We start from the raw sequence: 22,786 nt of genomic DNA, 5'->3' as shown, positions 1-22,786 counted from the left end.
CACATGGAGAAAAATTCAGCAATAATCAAAAATAACCTTCCTGTGCCTTTCCCATTTAACAGCTTTCTGGATGCTTGTGCTCAGTCAAGTAAACAACAGCCCATAAACAGCAGCCCAGTGCTGCTGTTCACCAGAGGGCCAAAGGAAAATGTCAGCAGGGATGCAGAATATCCCTTCTCCACATGGTTCTCATTGCTCCTTGGTGACTTGCAATATCCTTATAATGTATGTTTTGGGGTACTTTATCTTATATGTGTGTATTTGTGTGAGGGAGAGCAGTTTGCATATGTGTGTTTGTGTGTGTGTGTGTGTGTGTGTCTGTTTATGGGTGTGTGTGATGCACTTTAGAAAACCACCTCTGAGCGCTTACAAATGAATGTCTGCAGAGTAAAACCAAAGTCCAGGGGCCTTTTTCACCAAAGAGTTCTGCTTTCGCTAAGAACATTTCTTACAAGTTAATTCATTCATTTAATTCTTTTTTAGTACACTTCTTGAAGAAGAATCCTAATGTGTATGGATGTTCCATATTTCAGAACTGGATTTTTTTCCATAATGAAGAGTGGAAATACATCTTCAGGGGCACTTGGTATAATGAGAGAGAATTATTTTTTGCCTTAGCACCTCATGAGATAAGACATTTGTCTGAGGTCATTCTAATATTTCAACAGTATAAACAACCATCACTTCAGAAAGTAAGTAGAGATTTTCAGCAGGGAAGGAAGGAGCGCGCTGTTTGTGTCCTGTGATTCTCCATCAAGTAAATGGCCTCATCCGCTCATCTCAAAAAGATTAAAAGCCAAAATGAGCTTAAAATGATGATGAGACATCTCTAACCTGCAGGAGAACAATTTCTCAGAATCACCCCCAAACATTATTCTTAAGCTGCTATGTGGGATGCTGAGTCTACAGTACCACCATGAAACAATAGTACTGGGTGTAAACCTGTTATTTGCACTGGATTATGGGAAAACGATTAGTATTGTTAGTAGCTGCACAATGCACTACAGCTACAGCCTGGGACACCACGAGCATAGATGCAGACAGTGGGTTAAGTGTAATGGAAAACAAAAAGTGGCAGTCATCAGATCGGCGTTGGCTGCCACACTTTTGGTTTTATTTATGCTTGGTTTGTTTTTCCATGGTTTTTGAAAAAACTTTCTTTAGAGGAAGCTGCTGGGACTTCCTCAATTAAAAAAATGCGGTGCACCATGGGGCAAAAACGGCACAGATGCGTGACGCATATGTGCCGTAATGGTGGAGCATTGCAGGAGTTGCATCGCAAGCGCGACGCAGCTCCAGCAAGGCTCGGGGTGGCCTATCTGTCCAATGCTGTGTCAAGCCTTACGCCTGCTTCAAGCAGGCGCAGGGTTTTGATGCAGCATTGGCCTAAAAGTGACTGAGTGAAATCTTGTGGATTTCACTCAGCCACTTTGCGAGGCGCACCTGCCCCGGAACGCCCACCCTTCGCCGGAACCTCCACATGTGGCGCAGGGCTTTACAACGTGACGCATCTGCCTAGATGCGTCACGTTGTAAATGGGTCGCAGGGATACACCACGTTTACGCCGCCGTTGCGTGACGCAAACGTGGCGCAAGTCCAACATAAATCTGCCCCTAAATATTTCTCTGAACTGTAAAGGCACAGAGTACAATAGTAGTTGCTATGTTACGACTCTGTGTGATGCACTCCTTGTTAAAGGCCAGAATGGTATCACGCACAATAAATGGAAACCAACAGCTGACCTATTGTCCTGTGCACTATACCGTAGTGGACAGAAGGGAAAACAGAAATGACTCGATAATCGATCGATGGAAGAAGTGGGCTGGCATAAAGCACACATAGGTAAGTAAACTGGGCATATATTTATAGTAAAATCTAACGCCCAACCTAATGTTGTGGGTTCTGAAGTGTTATCATTAGTTACTTCTTGGTGTTATTGCTAGTCAAGGACTAAGAATCATTTCTTTCAGCATGACACAGATTCTAGCATTATGCACATATGCCTAAGATGGCACTCAACTCAGCTGCAATAAAAAAACAAGCATTTGCAATGCAATAGGTCTCTCATTTGGTAACTTACGTGTATTTAGCGATGCAGCACAACATGGAGGGAAAGTAAGCACCAAACTGCATGATATGCTAGGTATGGTACCACGTGGAGTGAAATATTGCCTTTCACCCGGAAATGGTGTAGTCCAAAGCTCTGTTTATAATATAAAATCAGGACCTTCGGTGGTCATTTCACTTAAAATACAAGATTTGAAAAAAATAATATTGTCTCCGGGTGCTCGTGAAAGAAATTTCTATGGACTGGAATCTAGAAAACGCTAAAGTGATTCTGGTATTTTACTGACCTCTGCTCATCGTTTTCTATCAAGAATGTTAAATAGAGGCAGTTGCCAGAAAAAGAAAAAAGAAGAAAGTCCCTCAGCAGAAAGCAATTCTGGTATTTTACTGACCTCTACTGGTCGTTTTCTATCAAGAATTAGAAAGAAACAGACGTCCGGGTTCGTTGGACAGTCAGGATGTTGTCTTATTTTAGTATAGGACTAATGGGTATCACCTTTAACAACCTAGGGTAATTACCAATGCTTGGGGGGCATATTTACCACGAAGAAGGCCAAAATTACACACTTGTTGTGAAGCAAAGAGCATCCATTTATATAATTGCTTATGTTAGGAAAAATAAATATATGTTGTTTGGTAGAATAATTACGGGGAAATGACAGGATCCAAAAAAGTTGATTCAGTTATCTGAAGCTAATCTTATGCATTTGATTACAACAAAACAGACAAATGTAAACAAGTTAATTGATTAAAAACGTTTTTTGATTAAAAACATATCACCACATTTGTTTGGTAACAGTATATAGGTTTTATTACACAATGCAAAATATAAAAACACATTAAAAGCATTAAACAATGAACATGATCATCACAATGTTATTAAAAAAAGGTCACAGAATCAAAGGGTCGACGCGGCGTTTCGGCTTTTTCTAGTACACCTTCATCAGGACTGATTCTTGTTCATCCAAATGGATTTGTTTTCCACCTGGATGGAACTTCTTGGTTCTATGAGGAGTCCTTTTTGAGAAATTTGGACTTTCACAGGGACGGGCTGCCAGGAAGGAAGGAGCAGGGAGGCCGACTTCAAATACACCGATATCAACTAAACAGAAGAAGACAATCACGCAACTTTTATCGTGTGTGACACATACCCTTACCCAATTGAAAGAGGTTTTTGGGTCTGTAACCAACACTGCGGCTCCCACGGGAGAACAGTGCCAGACGATTTATTACATAGAACGGTGGCTCCTCCTGGCAGCTAAAGACACGGCAACAATAGAGCCTTATTAAGGCATAAAAGGAGAGTATTAAATCTCCGACCGTATATATAATTTTACTAAGCTGATCTGGAAGTGGTGGAAATTAAATTAACCCACGACATTGAGACCGAGCAACTTTGCAAATACTCAACAAGCAAAGCACCAAAAGTCCAAATTTCTCAAAAAGGACTCCTCATAGAACCAAGAAGTTACCAAACAAATGTGGTGATATGTTTTTAATCAAAAAACGTTTTTAATCAATTAACTTGTTTAAATTTGTCTGTTTTGTTGTAATCAAATGCATAAGATTAGCTTCAGATAACTGAATCAACTTTTTTGGATCCTGTCATTTCCCCGTAATTATTCTACCAAACAACATATATGTATTTTTCCTAACATAAGCAATTATATAAATGGATGCTCTTTGCTTCACAACAAGTGTGTAATTTTTGCCTTCTTCGTGGTAAATATGCCCCCCAAGCATTGGTAATTACCCTAGGTTGTTAAAGGTGATACCCATTAGTCCTATACTAAAATAAGACAACATCCTGACTGTCCAACGAACCCGGACGTCTGTTTCTTTCTAATTACTTTCCCCACCGTCCTCTACAAGTTAGAGTGGGGTCCTCCTACTTGTTTATACGTTTTCTATCAAGGCAGTTAAATAGAGGCAGTTCAACAGAAAAAAAGTCCTTAGCAGACAAGTCCTAGGGCTGTCTCTAAAGCCCACAAAGTACTTACATATATAAGTATATACTAAAGTATATACAAGAGGTCTTGAATGCTGGACCTAATGACAAAAACATGACCTCACAAACATCACAGTGTGGCAATGAATGTCCTTGAAATATATTCCACTGTGGTACATGCAGCTTCATTGTGCATGGCTGTCCAGCTCACACATTACTCTTATTGTTATGATTTCCTTCATAGTTGCATGTGATCTCTCTGTAGCAGCAACTTTGTAAACACCAAGTGGATGAACCTAATACTCAAAAGTTTTAAGTTACATGGCATGTATTAGGTTTTCAAAACCTCCTCCAATTTGATCTTTTTATAGATCAGCAAGTGAGCTCCTGAACCTTCCCCCCTTTCTTGTCCCTTACCTCTAATTTAATTCTTGTCTTGAATTCTTTGCTTTCTCCATTTCTTCTTACCTCATGTTGTCTTTTTGTAGTCTCGCAATCAACAGTGCCGGTTGTCTGTCAGGTGACCTTGCTGTATACAATAGTCTACAGAGTCAATCCTTGCCCGAGATTGGATGTTTTATGTGTCAGTCTCAATTGCCTCACTCCTACTTGTTGATCTCCTTCCTTTCTTATTTTGACCTACCCACAGACATTATTTTTGGTTTAGCTATCCAGAGAGTCATCATTTGTCCTACTTCAAACTCAGCATTATGAACAGAGCAACGTTTAAACAGCACAATTTTTGCTGCCTTTCAGTGCCACTTAGTCAGCACTAAAAAAAGTGCAGTAGAAATGTGGATCACCAGTATTGAGAGATATTAAATCCTATTTTAAACACTCATTGGCAATTGACAATTGGTCCCACTAGGATTCAAAGGTAATTGAGCCATCAAAATGCTGGCGGTGGGGGCGTGGCTTGGAGCCCGACAAGGATGGCGGAGCTTTGGTCAGGCTCCCGGTCCGGCGCCGAGGTGAACCACGAATTCAACCTCCAACGCAGAGCTCTCCGGCTAAGAAGCAATGCGAAGAAGCCCTCACACAAGCGGGACACTTTGCAGGACCTCCCGCATTGGCTTTTTCAGCTTTTTATCGCAGGTAATGCAGCCGCAATATTTTTTGCAGTGACGGCCGCCATTTTGTTTCCTCGGTGCTCACCGCGAAAATTACCTCACGTTGCGGTTTTTAGCGGCACTGGCCCCTCTTTCAGCAACAATTTTACTCAGTCCCCCTGGATGCAAGGCTTTCCTTCAGAAGCCTTACAAAAAACCACAGTGTCCTTATTGACTCTTCCTTTCCTCTCTATAAGTTCTGAAGACCTGTATATCCAGTCGCCATTTTGGGACTTTTGAATGCTTCACCATGTTGCAGTTGTGATGGCATAATCACAAATTACTAATGTAAGCTCATTTTAAAGCACACTTCAAGTTTTGTTCTTATCTTTAGCAACTCTCCCCTATTATTGATGGCGCATTGATGTAATACTGTCATGTCAGTCAACACAACGTGATTTTACTGACTCACACATTAGTTTTCATGCACAACGCTATTGCCTTCCGCCCTCATGAAAGTGCTTATTCTTGTGCACTTTTGTTCCTCACTGCTGTACTTACGTTAACTTTTTCCATGTAAGAGCTTGTTGGTGACGTAACAGTCCAAGTCTTTCAATTTGGTTTCTGTGGCGATTGTTCTGCTGAGTTCAAAAAGTAGCAATTTGAGAGTTGGTGCATTACCCCTTTTTTCTGTTGTGAGGTGCTCACCTACTCCTTACATATACTTTGAAATAAATCATAGAGCCTTCTCAAGCTATTCCAGCTATTTGGCTGTATATTCTGTCTGGGGAAGTTCTGCATTAGTGTCACATGGGAAGAACAAAAGGCACTAACTCTGCTGCTTCCAAACCTAAACATATATTTATCAAAAATTATAAGGTCTTCTCAGAGCTTTCCAACATGGACAGTCTAGGTTTCCTTGAGTTAGACCAGTGAGATACTGATATGCAGCCTACGCAAGCATCTACAGGCAAGTCGAATATGAAAAGACTAAAAAAAAAGACCCCCCCATCACCACCAACACCACCTTCTCCAGTATCAATGGATCTCTAAATACATGAAATCAGGGCCCTCAGGCCTTTTATGGAGGAAACAAACACAAAATTACAATCTCTGTCTGGTTATTGGTCGCAACTCAATGCTAGAGTTTCAACTGTGGAACAGAGTGTTTCTCCTCTTCAGGACACCACTAATTCTGTTTCTCCCTTAAAGTCTCAAGTGTCAACTCTTCGAAAGCAGGTTGAGGACCTTGAAAATCAAAACAGAAGAAATAATTTACGCATCTACAACCTAGCAGAGGGTGTTGAAGGGACGGATCCTATTGCCTTCTTTCAATCCTTCCTTCCTAAGGTTCTTCATATGCCAGAAGATACTAGACTGAACATAGGTTGTGTTACCAAAGATACAACGTCTACACAGAAACCAAGAGGAGTCATCTTATATTTCTTGGAGTATACCAATTTGTTAAAAGTCCTGGCTGCAGTTAGGGCCGGCCAAAAGGTCACCTGGTCTGGTGCTACAAAATTCTTTACACAGGATTATTCTAGAGCTACTGCGTCAAGGTGTAAAGCTTTTCTTGATATGAGATCAACTCTTCGTTCCATGGGCGATAGATATGGACTTTTTCATCCATGTTTGTTCGAAGTTACCTATAACAACAGAACTATTTCATATGATGACCCAGTACGTTTACAAAGTTTCATCAATGCGCATAGCACAGATTCCATGGACTCTTCAGGGCCATCCTCCTCACATGGAACTTGATTTATTTGAGCTTATTACTTGGGCTGTTCTTTTTCATGTTGATTACGTTGTATTCACCACTACATGTTCTTACATTTGTTTAATTTTTTTGTTCTCTGCCATGAAGTTTCATATGTTTCTGTTTATGCTAAACTTGGATGCTGGAGCTAATCCTAATGATTTACTTTTCTCTTTTTTCTCTTGTTTTATGTAGCTAGATTTATGTTATGGCATGCTCCTCCAAGGTCGGGTCCGATCCTCATTGGATGTTTCATACACTCCATGTGGTCTCTACTCTCCCCACTCTTGCCTTCCCTCATTGTTAGTACGTCTTTTGTTTTGTCTTTTTTTTTGTATTGTTCGAATATGTTCTCTCTTCTTAATTCTGGTGTCTCATATATTCTTATCCATTCTTTTTTTATTACCTTTCCACGTTACCATTTCTTACTTTATTATTCAACATCTTATTTTTCCTATTCTCTCTTCATCTTATCATTATTCATTTTCTTCGCTTTCTCACCAACTTTATCTTTCATTTATGTTTCACACCTTTCATACTTCGTCTCTTTTTCACACTTACCTTTATGCCTCCATTCCATTTCTGTTTACTCGTAATTAATATTTTACAATGCTGTTATAACGAATCAGACTTTTGCCTCATAATTATGTTGTCCTTTGCTTTTAATTGTCTATGTCATTGAAACTAATTTCATGGAACGTTAGGGGTATACATTCACCTATCAAAAGACAAAGGCTTCTCACTCATTTAGCAAAACTAAACGCTGACTTGGTGTTTTTGCAAGAAACTCACCTAACAGATATTGAATCGCAGAAATTGAAAAGAGGGTGGGTAGGGAATGTTTTTTCATCTCCAGGAGATGGGAAACGCAATGGTGTAACTATACTGTGTCGTAAATCACTTCCACTTTCGCTCAAGAATCTGACAGTAATGGTAGATGGCTTAATGTCAAATTGTTATTAAAAAATGTCCAAGTTTCTCTTCTTAATGTATATGCCCCCACTTGTGGTGAACCCTCTTTCTGGTCCACATTAACCAAGCAGATTGCACAAACTATGGAAGACAACTTCATATTAGCTGGTGACTGTAACCAGGTTTTTGACCCATTCACAGATAGGAATTCTAGATTTCCCTATGCTCCCAATAAACCGCATTCATCCTTTGTTCAAGCTACAAGTCAACACAAACTTTTAGATGCTTGGCGACTGTGTAATCATGTTACTAAGGAACATACTTTTTACTCCCCTACCCTTCATACCCAGTCCAGAATTGATTACATCTTTGTCTCCCACACCATATCGCAAACACTCACACACACAGATATTGGTCCTATTCTAATTTCAAACCATGCTCCTGTCTTAGTTGGCATTGATATTTTACCCAGATCCTCAATCCCTAAGAGATGGCGTTTTAATAACGCTCTTCTTTTAAATCCAGAATTTACTACTTCTTTTACTAATTTTTCCAATGAATATTTTGAATTAAATCAAACTAATCATATCCCATATCCAACCATATAGGATGCCTACAAAGCCTCAGCTAGAAACTTTATCATGAGTTTTGTTGCTAAGCAACGTAGATCTGCCCATTTACACACAAAGAATCTTCTTTAAGACATCAAGAAGCTAGAGCACTCCTATTATACCTCACACTCACAAGAATGCCTAACAGCTCTCATAAACGCTAAGATGCAATTCAATAGGAAGTCGACTGATGACGCCTCATTGTATTTAATAAAATCTAGTGCTAAGTTCTACGGAGGTCAAAATAAAGCCAGCAAGATATTGGCTAATTACTTAAAGGTCAGACAGAACAAACTAAATATAGAATCCATATATGATGACAATTTGAACTTAAAATTTAAAGACGCTGAAATTCTAAATGAATTTTCCCTTTTCTATAGGTTTCTTTATTCCTCCGAAACACAGCCCACTGCACCCTCTCTATCACACTTTTTCTCTATTATACCAAACTCCCATCTTTCCTCCCCGGACTTGTCCTCCTTGGAATCAGATATTACACAATAGGAATCATTGTCTGCCTTGCATCATTTGAAAAAGGATAAGGCACCAGGTTCGGATGGATTCACAGTTGAATTTTATTCACATTTTTCCAAATTCCTTTTGCCTAAGCTGCACTTTTTAACAACCTTTCTCACCTCTTTAAACAAATCTTCTGGATCTTTCTCAGAAGCACACATCTGCCTTATTCCTAAGTATGGCAAAGAGTCTAAGTTTTGTAAAAAATATAGACCCTTTTTACTCTTTAACATCGATTATAAAAAAAATTCAAAAGCATTAGCTTTCAGACTGGACTCTTTCTTACCACTTTTATTGGGAAAGGAACAGTCTGGCTTCGTTAAGGGCCGTTTTAGCACAGATAATACCCGACTTCTTTTCAATATATTGTCCAAGTCTTCCCAACTAAAACACTCTCTGGCCGCCATCGCGTTAGATGGGGAGAAGGTGTTTGATAGAGTTGAGTGGGTTTATCTGTTTCATACTCTTAAATGGTTTGGCTTCGGCCCTAAATTTATTTCTTTGATTTCTCTCCTTTACTCCAACCCCTGGGCTGCAGTTTGCGCTAAAGGACTGATTTCCTCTTTTTTTGATTTAGGTAGAGGGGTTTGTCAAGATTGACCTTTATCCCCCTTTTTGTTCAATTTGGCTTTAGAACCCTTCCTTTCCAAACTCCGCCAGAACCCACACATACACGGCTTCAAGATGGCTAACTCGCACATTAAACTAGCAGCTTATGCTGATATTTTACTTTTCATCTCTGACCCAAATGAATCAATTCCTGCCTTTTTAGCTTAAGTCCAAGCATATTCTCTTATTTCTGGTTATAAGTTAAACAATTATAAATGCGAAATCCTACCTTTAAATAAATATACTTTTAAATTCGATTTCCATGTCTCTCATTTTACATGGAGTTCAAATCATATTAAATACCTAGGACTTCACATTACTTCTAACATATCTGATACTGTAACACTCTGCATGAATAAATGTATTCAAAGGTTGGTGGACCTAACCACTAAATGGCACCCTCTTTATTTATCCTGGTGGGGATGCTTAGATACAATTAAAATGATGCTGACGCCCATAATCTTATATACTATATCTAACATACCACTTTCAATTCCTGTTAACTTCTTTAATTAAATTAATTCAATTCTCTCTTCCTTCTTATGGAACAATAAGAAACCCAAAATATCTCTGAAAAGACTAATACATTCTAAGGAAGAAGGTGGAGTCAACATTCCATATTTTCGAACGTACCAGAAAGCATTTCTTTTACGTCAAGCATCCTTTTGGTTACTTGAACCCACGGTTGATCGGCCTTTGTGGGCTTCAGTTGAAAATCTCTTCTTATCTCCCTTCTCATTCCATGAGTATCTCTCCTTTACACATAAACCGCAGATCCTTTCCACGCCCATAATTAAATTGACTTCTAACCGTCTCCAGATATCACCTTCTCCTCAAACACACACCATAGATTCCTTTCTCAATTCCCCCATTTGGGATAATAAAAGTCTTCTGATTCGTAATAAACCTTTTTATTGGAAGACTTGATGACAGAGAGGACTAATATGGGTTCATCAACTATTCTCTCAATCAGCCTTTTTATCATTCTCTTCCCTTAGCCAAATGTTTGATTTACCTACTTCATTTAACACCAAATATATTCTTTTAAAGGATGCTGTGATGACTACTTACACTGAACTATCAACTACACTTGTTATTTCAAATGACTCTGACTCCTTCTCGCAGTTACATACCATACTCAAAAACCTGCCTAGACCTTCTACTATTTATAATTTCTTACAAGGCACAGACATCACCAGACAAAAATCCACAATTGAGGTAGCGTGGGAACATGACTTTCAGACATCTTGGTCAATCCCTTTATGGAGGAATTTATGGATCAAATTACGCAAATCTTCTAGGGCAGCAAATATAACGCAAACACTGTTTTTTTATTTATAATAGACTTTTATTATCATCATATGTTTTAAGCAAAGGTTTTTCAACTGTTACAGATGTATGCTGGACATGTTCCTCTCCAATAGCTGATTTATTTCACATGTTGTTTTCTTGTAATTCTGTCTGTAATTTTTGGAAATGAGTATGGTCTCAAATCAACTTAATTTTTGGTACTAAGTTTTCTTTTTCCTTCACCAATGTTTTCTTGGGTAACCTTTCACCTGTATTGAAAAAAATGATGCTTAATATTAAAATGATAGATTTGTTACTAGCTGTAGCTTTTCAGCAAATCACCATCAACTGGAAAGACTTTACAAACATTTCTTATAGAGCCTGGTGGTACAATATTTGCCATAACCACAGGCTAAATACAGCTTTTGTTTACCCTTTAAAACTAGCAACGAAACGTTTGGATTTATGGTCACCTATTACAATATTCCTCGATTTAAGTGCTCAACGTTTTTCTCAACCACATCCATTACAGCAAGAAGTTCCTAAACCTCCCTGATCCCCCAAATGTTCCTATTTTCGTTTATGTTTCATTAGTACTCATATTTGAAATGCCATTTGCACATCCTTTATTGTCATTTGTGAGTCTGATTCTAATGTTCCTAAATTTGTTTATGCTAGATATTTCATTATGAGGATTTTAAGTTGTATTTCTTATTGACACCTTTATATTACTTAATAAAGTATTTTTCTTGAACTTAAAAAAAGGCTGACAGTGGAGGAACTCAAAATATGCTTGGCAGGAGTATGCTAGTCCCGCTCAGCATATTGTATTGCCCCCCCACCGCGCCACCACTAGGGAACTGCAGTTCCCTGGTGCAGACGGCTGTCCACCGCCGGAACAATGCAGAAAGTAGTTATCCAGAGGTTGGACAACCGCTACTGCGAATCTGGCGGTTCATGGAAGACCAGACTCGTAACCAGCCCCTAAGTTCTTTGCCTTTTCTGAGCAGAACAGAAGACCTGTGTTGGATTGTTTACACATCATCTCGGTCAGTAAGCCAGCATACATACCACCAAGTATATATGTGATAGTTGTTGGCTACCAAAGGCTAGCTAACTTCATACATGGGTAGTCTTCCCTGATCTTAACGTGCAAGCTATTACTCTGTGTTTTCTGGAGTCCAACAGTCAGTTGTTTGGAGAAAAAGTACATTACCTTGATAATTGAGGCACTTGGTCATTAATTTCCGTGCACCCCTGGTATTCGAGGCATTATTCCTCTACCTTACTGATTCCCATACTACTGAGTTACACAGACATACTACTTTCCAATATGTGATAATCATGGATGTTTGTCAAATTCTCGATGATCTTGTGAAGCATGGAAAAGTGGCAGCTAAGAGATGTCATTTGGGTTAAAAAAAAAACAGACTCTCCCAATGGGTTCATTCTTCTCTTTTGAGCAATGACAGTCCTTTTGCTGAGAACATTCATGGCTGCACTGAGAAGCATTACCCTGTGTGCTCATACAGTTTAAAGCATGGTTCTGTAATCTTTGCAAGGGGTTTTGGGTAAAGCTGTTTGAAGCTGACTTTGATCTTCCAGTTTCTCTCCTGCGGATGAAATCTTCTGACTGTTTCCATAAGTAGATGCATGGATTTTGCAAGGGTTGTTACCTCCTGGTATAACCTCCCCTTTAGTCAAGGGTTCATAAGGTAATGACTGTAATGGGGAGTTCTTATACTCAGAGCATGAAAATTACTCATGAGAACCGGGCAATTTCTCCTCATTTGACCTCCCATCACAGTATTACCTTATAAATCCTTGACTGTGACAAGGAGATCTTAAACTCGGAGTAATGAAACCAGGTATTATTCACTTTTGAGATTCTCCCCATGGGACTCCAGCATCACTGAACATTTTCCACCCTCACCTGATGTGCATTACGAACTGTCCTCGGTGTACGTACTTAACGCTTGCATGTAGGTTTATCTTGAATACTGGACATGTTCTACTATTTCTAAAGCTTTGCAACCTTTCATGTAGTTGCTGTGTTTGCATATGTTAGTCTGTAATATTACAACTATAAAATGGATTCCAAAATGCCTGTCTTCCTTGATATTTTTGGCTGTGAGGCTCCTAAAGATACATTTCTGAACACAACTTCAATCTGTTTACTTAATGTTTCCCCCCATAACCATAGTTTAAAACCATGTTACAAATGTATATTGCAGAAATAGAATGCCTGACCTTGAGGACACACAGGACCAGCGTGAAGATGTAATCTTTGTTCTTGAATGCTATCGCCACAGAATGCTAAATACATCTATGTGCTCATTTGGTACCAACAGATAAGATGTTGATGCTAACTGTACATTTAAAGCACCTCTAAACACACCTGCTACTTCGTGCTGAAAAAGACCTATCAGCAGGAAACATACACAGAAATATCAGCAACGGTTGCATCTACTGAAGATAAACACCTCCTTATTTGTGAGTTACTGAGATTATCATTAACTGCATTTACCAGAATGCAGGTGGGGACTTTTTCTGACATGATAGCGATGTGTTTGCTCTTCCTTGTCTGATTAGTCTAACGAGCCTTGGAATGCAACGCTGCAATTTGGAGTGTTAGGTGACCTGATAAAATATATGCAACCAATCAAATACACCAAATCACCATACAGTCTAGTGAAATGGAGTACAGTGGATGTGGATGTGGATAGGCATAGAGTGTCATACACTTGAGTGGGGTAGACTGGAGTGGCAAACAGTGGAGTGAGGTAGATTGTAACAGCATACAGTGGAGTGGCATACAACGGAAAAGTCTAAAATTAAGTTGCATGCATTGGAGAAGGAAAGAGAGGCATACCGTACAAGCGAGTGGCAAAGTTTGAAGTTGAGGACAGTGTAATAGCATACAGTGGAGTGGCATAATTTGGAGTGCTGTACAGGGGAATAGCGTAGAGTGGAGTACAGTGGAGTGAAATTGAGTGGAATAGTGCACTGTGGAGTGGCGTAGACTGGAGTGGTATACAGTGGAGACAAGTACAGTAGAGGGGTGTCCAATGGAATAGTATAGAATGGAGTGGCGTAGAGAGGAGTGGCATGCCCTGCAGTGGTGTAGAGTGTAGTAGCATACAGTGAAATAGCATACAGTGGAGTGTTCTAGATTGGATTGACATACAGTGGAATAGCGTACAGTGGAGTGGTATAGAGTGGAATAGCATATAGTGGAATAGGGTACGATGGAACAGTGTACAGTGGAGTGGCGTAGACTTCAGTGGTTTATAGTGGAGTGGGGTAGAGTGTAATAGCATACAGTGGAGTAGCATAGAGGAGAGTGGTGTCCACTGGAATAGTGTATAATAAAATGATGAGGAGTGGAGTGGCATAAACTGGAGTGGCGTACAGTGGAGTAGTACACACTGTAGTGGCATATAGTGGAATACCATACAGTTGAATGGTGTACAGTGGAAGGGTGTAGAGTGGAATAGCATATAGTTGTGTAGCGTGCAGTGGAGTGGCATACCCTGAAGAGTCATACAGTGTGATATCATTGAGTGGTGTGGTAAATAAAAAACTAGTTATTTACGCCGTTTCGGAATTTCTATAATTACCCAAGAAAATGGTAATGCATAAAATTAGGAGCAGAGTCCGTGGTCTTCGAGTTGAAAGGGGTTTTATTCCAGAACTCGAGTTAAGGGAGAGCTCCTTCACCAAGCGGGTTCAGGAGTAGTCTACTTTGCTTGAAACATAACAGCACTTATATACAGTACGAGTACAATCAAAAAGAAGGAGTTTCCCTTAGACTTGATTCAATCAAAGACATAGCATACTTGTTCTCGTTTAAAGAATAACCTGAATAGCATTTACACATAGACAAACATATTGCATCGGGATGATTGTGGTGACAAGTTACAGAGTTGCTAGTATCGGGGGACAGAGAATCGAGGCATTGTCACAGGGTCATTTCTGTCAGAAAGGTAAAGAGGATGAGGCATTGTGCGTTCTTTACTTCGTACACAAGGGCGGTGAGGTCTCACAATGGTATGTGTGTGCAGCGGGGAAGAAGGAGAATGGGCTGTAGTAAACTATTCTTCTTTGTGGCTGTCTCGTGTGCTTGATTAGGTTTTCCCTTGGTTGTTAACCCAACCCGTGGCTGTCCTCGCAAACTAGGAAATCATTGATGAGCGGGAGCTGCTCGGTCGGTGACAGAGTTAGGGAGGGGGGGTTTCGAGTCAACCATCCGACAGACTCCGTTCTTGTCTAAAAGTAAAATATCGAACGGGACGGAAACCCGTAGGTTACATGTCATCAGTGATGTCACTGACCATGTCATGAATGATGTAATATGTGACATCATCAGCATTGGATTGCGGATGCGCGAAATATATAGTTAGTGCAACTAACTATATGTCGAATTTGTTATAAATATGTTAATTCCTAACTATATAAGGCCTAAAACCTATGTTTTTTTAGTGAATTTATATATATATATATATATATATATATATATATATATATATGATCGTGAACAAGGGGGATATATATATATATATATATATATATATATATATATATGTATATATATATATGTATATGTATATATACATATATGTGAAAGGTTACAGGGTAGTTATGGTTAGGCTAACATTTCACTCGTACATTATTCAGTGACTTTTCCTTTGGATGCCACTCTACTTTGAGTGTTTTTTAAATGTTTATGAGTGTTAAATATATATACCCATGTGTTTTTATGAATCAGTGGGTGTATGATTGCCTGTATCAATGCTTCAGTAGGTGTGTGAGTGACTGTATAAGTGAGTGATTAGGTGTTTCAGTGAATGTATGAGTCACTGATTAGGTTGTCTGAATGCTGTATCAGTCTGTTGGATGGTGTTGAAGTGACTGTATGGGTTAGTGAGAGGGTATGTGAGGTGCTGTATGGGTGATTGATTTGTTGTGAGAGTAGCTGTATGGGTGCTTGAGTGTCTGTGTTGTTGGGTGAGAGGGTGGGTGACTGCCTGCATAGAAGAGTGAGTGTGTGAGTCAGTGGATATATATGTTAGTGACTGTCAAAGAAGGGATCAATAAGTGACTGAGTGTGGCTAGGCGAGGCCTCCGGGTGGTTATGCGCTATACAAGTGTATTTTTTCATTTCATTTCATTATGGCTGTGTCAGTGAGTGAATGGATGTGTCAGTGGTATATCGGTAAGTAAATTGATATGTGAAAGGCAGTATAGGTAAGTGTTGGACTATATAAGTGACTGTATGTGCGAGTGACAGATTGTGAAATTGGCTGTGTGGGTTAGTGAGTGCATGTATGAGGGTCTATATGGGTCGCTGATTATATGTTAGCATCTGTATAAGTAAGTCAGTAGGTGTGTGTTTAACTTTGTGGGTAAGTTAATGGCTGTCCGATTGACTCTATAGGTGAGTGAGTAGGTGTGTTAGTAGCCCTATGAGTGACTGACAGTGTGTGAGTGGCTGTATGAGTGGATATATCAGGGGATGTATTAGTGAGTGAGTTGGTGTACGAGTGGCTGTATGGGTGGCTGGAGGATGTGTGTAGACCTATTAATCAGTGAGTGGATACGTAAGTACTGGTATGGGCGTGTCAATGATTTCAAGAATGGTAGTATAAAAGTTGCAGTGAGTGTATGAAAGGTACATGGGGATGAGTGGGTGCATCAGAGATTCTGTTGATGTCATCAGTGATGTCATTTGAAATGTCATCGGTGGTGTCATGAGTCATGTCACTGATCATGTCATGTGTGATCTAATAAGTAACATCATCAGCAGTGCATTTTGAGGGCGCAAGCTATAGTTAGCTCAGCTAACTCTAACGGCTGAATTTCTCAGGTTTTGTATAAGTGAAATGTCAGCCTAACTATAACGTCCCTGTAACTTGTTTTTTTTCTGTAAATCTTTAAGGTTTTTTAAATGCTAATACCGAACTACAACATCTCTTAAACCTGTGTTTCTTTCTTTGAATTTCTAAGGTTTTTTAAATGCTTATTTCTAACTATAACATCTCTGAAACCTGTGTTTTTTTCAGTGAATTTCTAACTAGCAGTCGCATTTCCAGAGTGGTGGAGAAAGGGGGCTGGGTCGCCAACCACTGCTCAGGAATTCCACTGAATAGGACGTACAGGAGTTACCAGGAGGGCTTCTGGCCCCCAAGGCCCCTCAGGAGTAAACTGGACTTCATCCTCCAACCAGTAGTGTGCCAGGAGGAGTGTTTGTGGAGTGGTGGAGAAGGGGGTGTGGCCTCTGAAGACCTCTTAGCATTCAGATGGCGTGGAACCTACTGGAGGTAACAGGAGGGATAGTTGGCCCCAAGGCCATGCCCCTTTTTCCCACCATTCTGCAAACGCTTTTCCAGGCTCGGTAGGAGGTTGAAATCCCCTTTGTTGTTGGGGGTCCTTAGGGGCCAACTAGCCTTCTTGTTACCTCCAGTAGATTGCTGAGAGGTGGTCAGAGGTCATGCCCCCGTTCTACACCACTCAGCCAACACACCTCCTTAAGTCAGCTTCAGCCCTGAAGGACACAAGGGGACCTAATAGCCCCACCGGCAGGGCGCCAAGTTGTGCTTTTGCAGAGTGTTTTGGTGACTCCTGCTGAAATGTCTTTGGCCCTGGGGGTCCTTATGGGACCGCCTGAGCAGGCTTAGGGCCGGGGGTCAGTGTGTTTCTACCCTGCCCCCTTTTCTTGTTTTTAATCCTTTTTTACCTTTTTCTCGTGACTCGTTTCAACAGAATCCTTCAACAAAGGAGCTGAAATGGGCGCCCCATTAGTTTTTAATATTGCGCGAAGATTCAGCAAATGGCGCCGAAGATATAGTCAAAAGAAAAAATGCTTTTTGAATAGAAACAAGGTCCTAACTATAACTATAACTTTAACTAACTATACCTACCTATTGGCAACTGACAGTAGGTAATATATGAGTCTATGTTTAATAAATTAAAGCATGGTTAAAATATCTATGAAGGTGAATAATAAAATGTAAACACACATATTTACACAGGTTAATTTATACAGGACCAAAAGTTTCATGATCAATATAAATGTAGATAAGTTCAACTACAGCAGGAATTGAGAAAATGCATGAATGTATTGGAATAGACACTCCCAGATGGAGGAGACCTTTAACAGAATGTTAATAGTCCTTTGTTCATGTTACCATCTATAGCACAACACAGGAAGGATTCAAATATCCTTTCATGATTTGCGATCAGCATCGTGACCAAGGTGTGCATACACCGAAAGGCGTTGCTGTGTCTTTTGTAAAAAGAGATGAAGCATCAGCATTGGAGTGCCGTGGTTTTGTTCTTATAACGAGCAAGCCGTACAACGTGGAGCGAAACACGTCATGGATCGACATTAGTCTTAACAACTTTGTGAGTAAATTTTCACTCTGCTCATTCTTTGAAACTGCCTACGTGTCCTGCTTGATTCCGGTCCAGGAAAGACATGGCTTGGCAGTTCGGGCTGGACTGTTCCCATGAGGCACAGGGTCAAGGCTGATTTGCATATGGCCATGTCTCAACTGGGGTGGTGTGGAGTGCAAAAACCGATGGATTTAGGCCCAGATCTCTCTACTGGGGTGAATGTATGACATTGTTCTGCATTCTGTCCATCAACTTTTATTTTTGCATTGATCAACCCGAGTGGGATGGGTATGCTCAGACGTGAGTCCCATGCTCTCCACACCACTGGAGTCAAGCTATCCTGGCTGAAGACAGCTGATAGCCAGAAACCGGTCCTAGGATGCTTGATTCTGGTCCAGGAAAGACATGGCTTCACAGTTCGGGCTGGACTGTTCCCATGAGGCACAGGGTCAAGGGTGATTTTTCATATGGCCATGTCTGAACTGGGGTGGTGTGGAGTGCAAAAACACGATATATTTAGGCCCAGATCTCTGTACTGGGGTGAATGTATGACATTGTTCTGCATTCTGTTCTGTCCATCAACTGTTATATTTGCATTGGTCACCCTGAGTGGGATGGGTATGCTCAGACGTGAGTCCCATGCTCTCCACACCACTGAGGTCAAGCTATCCTGGCTGAAGACGGCTGATAGCCAGAAACCGGTCCTAGGATGCTTGATTCCGGTCCAGCAAAGACATGGCTTGGCAGTTCGGGCTGAACTGTTCCCATTAGGCACAGGGTCAAGGCTGATTTGCACATGGCAATGTCTAACTGGGGTGGTGTGGAGTGCAAAAAAATGATGAATTTAGGCCCAGATCTCTGTACTGGGGTGAATGTGTGACATTGTTCTGCATTCTGTCCATCAACTGTTATTTTTACATTGGTCACCCCGAGTGGGATGGGTATGCTCGGACGTGAGTCTCATGCTCTCCACACCACTGGAGTCAAGCTATCCTGGCTGAAGACGGCTGATAGCCAGAAACCGGTCTTAGGATGCTCGATTCCGGTCCAGGAAACACATGGCTTGACAGTTTGGGCTGGACTGTTCCCATGAGACACAGGGTCAAGGCTGATTTGCATATGGCCATGTCTGAACTGGGGTGGTGTGGAGTGCAAAAAAACTATGGATTTAGGCCCAGATCTCTGTACTGGGGTGAATGTCTGACATTGTTCTGCATTCTGTCCATCAACTGTTATTTTTGCATTGGTCACCCCGAGTGGGATGGGTATGCTCAGACGTGAGTCCCATGCTCTCCACACCACTGAGGTCAAGCTATCCTGGCTGAAGACGGCTGATAGCCAGAAACCGGTCCTAGGATGCTTGATTCCGGTCCAGCAAAGACATGGCTTGGCAGTTCGGGCTGAACTGTTCCCATTAGGCACAGGGTCAAGGCTGATTTGCACATGGCAATGTCTAACTGGGGTGGTGTGGAGTGCAAAAAAACGATGAATTTAGGCCCAGATCTCTGTACTGGGGTGAATGTGTGACATTGTTCTGCATTCTGTCCATCAACTGTTATTTTTACATTGGTCACCCCGAGTGGGATGGGTATGCTCGGACGTGAGTCTCATGCTCTCCACACCACTGGAGTCAAGCTATCCTGGCTGAAGACGGCTGATAGCCAGAAACCGGTCTTAGGATGCTCGATTCCGGTCCAGGAAATACATGGCTTGACAGTTTGGGCTGGACTGTTCCCATGAGACACAGGGTCAAGGCTGATTTGCATATGGCCATGTCTGAACTGGGGTGGTGTGGAGTGCAAAAAAACTATGGATTTAGGCCCAGATCTCTGTACTGGGGTGAATGTCTGACATTGTTCTGCATTCTGTCCATCAACTGTTATTTTTGCATTGGTCACCCCGAGTGGGATGGGTATGCTCAGACGTGAGTCCCATGCTCTCCACACCACTGGAGTCCAGCTATCCTGGAGGAAGACGGCTGATAGCCAGAAACCGTTCCTAGGATGCTTGATTCCGGTCCAGGAAAGACATGGCTTGGCTGTTTGGGCTGGACTGTTCCCATGAGGCACAGGGTCAAGGCTGATTTGCATATGCAATTAATTATTAAGGAAGTGAGCAACCCGGAATACCCTTGAGGGCTTGGGTAAGTAAATATAGAAAGGTAAAGATGCCTTCAAGGGACTTTGTTCAATCTAAGTTTTGTTATTTAAAATTAATATGAGAAGAACCAATTTATCGTCCTTACAATGAGTGAATCAAAACTGATCAAATTGTGTTGTCAACATGAAACATATAAACAAAGACACAGGGTGTATACGAAAAAAATGTTTTTATCAAATAATTCATTAGGAAAAATCAACTTCATATACAGACAAATAAGCGAATAAGATTTTAGGACTGTGGGTACACATAAAAATAAATTGCTAAGTGACTCAACAGAACCTAAAAGACACCTATCCCAAAACACATTGAGTAAAACAAAGCAAGGGATGAAGTGCAAAGTCGACGTTTCGGTTTCTTAGCAGTTATTTGATGAAACCATCCTCAGGACTGTAATCAGTTCAGATCTGTATAGAAATATTGTAGTCTGCAAGTTAAAAGATATTTACAGTTACAATATTACATTGGCTATATTCAACACACCCTGGTGACAAAACAATTACACTAAACTGTAGCGACAAGAGACATTATATTTACAACATATACGTGAACATAAAGTTCATGCTTCTAAAGACAATATCACTTTGTGGTTCATTAATTTAAAAGACAACAAGCATTGCATTGGTTTAATCTGTCCACAATAAACATTTACTTCTCATGTTCTATTTGTAGTAAAATCAAAAACATTCTAGAACCATTTTATGTTCAAACAAACCATTTAACTCTTGGGTTGAAAGACCTATATTACGTCATTGTATCCACATACAGGTATTTACAAAGCATACAGACCTAGACTAATAGATGGACACCACTACTGATTCATAAAGGGTTTCATATAACATCCTATATATAATTTCTTTAACTGAATGATTTCGCATTAATGCTGAACATATAGATTTGCAACTATGAAGTCGTCATAGCAATGATTTAATGTATGTGCCCATTTGTTTGATATGGATACAATGACGTAATATAGGTCTTTCAACCCAAGAGTTAAATGGTTTGTTTGAACATAAAATGGTTCTAGAATGTTTTTGATTTTACTACAAATAGAACATGAGAAGTAAATGTTTATTGTGGACAGATTAAACCAATGCAATGCTTGTTGTCTTTTAAATTAATGAACCACAAAGTGATATTGTCTTTAGAAGCATGAACTTTATGTTCACGTATATGTTGTAAATATAATGTCTCTTGTCGCTACAGTTTAGTGTAATTGTTTTGTCACCAGGGTGTGTTGAATATAGCCAATGTAATATTGTAACTGTAAATATCTTTTAACTTGCAGACTACAATATTTCTATACAGATCTGAACTGATTACAGTCCTGAGGATGGTTTCATCAAATAACTGCTAAGAAACCGAAACGTCGACTTTGCACTTCATCCCTTGCTTTGTTTTACTCAATGTGTTTTGGGATAGGTGTCTTTTAGGTTCTGTTGAGTCACTTAGCAATTTATTTTTATGTGTACCCACAGACCTAAAATCTTATTCGCTTATTTGTCTGTATATGAAGTTGATTTTTCCTAATGAATTATTTGATTAAAACATTTTTTTCGTATACACCCTGTGTCTTTGTTTATATGTTTCATGTTGACAACACAATTTGATCAGTTTTGATTCACTCATTGTAAGGACGATAAATTGGTTCTTCTCATATTAATTTTAAATAACAAAACTTAGATTGAACAAAGTCCCTTGAAGGCATCTTTACCCTTCCTGATTTGCATATGGCCATGTCTGAACAGGGGTGGTGTGGAGTGCCAAAAAACGATGGATTTAGGACCAGATCTCTGTACTGGGGTGAATCTATGACATTATTCTGCATTCTGTCCATCAACTGTTATTTTTGCATTTCCTTGTGAGCATGCAGTTGTTCGTTTTTCGGGTCTCCTGGCTCCACTACTGTCAGCGCCATCTTGGTACAAGGGCTCATCACTTTTTAAGAGTTTTTAATGTGTTTAATGATGTTTTACTCCCATTGTGTTGCTATGATAATGTTGCCAGTAGTCATTAGGAACAGGGGAGCCTGTACATGATAATAGAGGTTGCTGGACTTCAATTAAAATTTTACTTTCCCCTTAAGTGCTTTCTTTGCTTGATCATACTGCTAGTACAGTGCTTGCCACCTCCATGACATGCCCCTCTCATGACAGCCTCATAAATCACACCACATTTCGTCCGTACTGCTGGCACACCCTAGGTGTGCTTAAGGAAAGACCACATGCGCCAGTCTGTGCCTGGTGCCCGCCCCCCTGGTCGATTGAAACAGGACCATGAAATTACAAGTCCCTGGTGGTTGAGTGACAGTCATGGAAAGAAATATGCTTAGCAATGCTGCTTCAGCACCGCCAAGCATATTATGACATGCCCCCAGCCTTTTCATGGTGGTGAGCCTGCCATGAAAAGTTTGGGGTGTGTAACACTTACAACGCAACTTTTACGTCGCATTCCGTTACAACGCAGA

Source organism: Lissotriton vulgaris, chromosome 11, assembly GCF_964263255.1.
Source record: "Lissotriton vulgaris chromosome 11, aLisVul1.2, whole genome shotgun sequence".
Classification (NCBI taxonomy): Eukaryota; Metazoa; Chordata; class Amphibia; order Caudata; family Salamandridae; genus Lissotriton; species Lissotriton vulgaris.
This window is presented reverse-complemented; position numbering follows the sequence as displayed.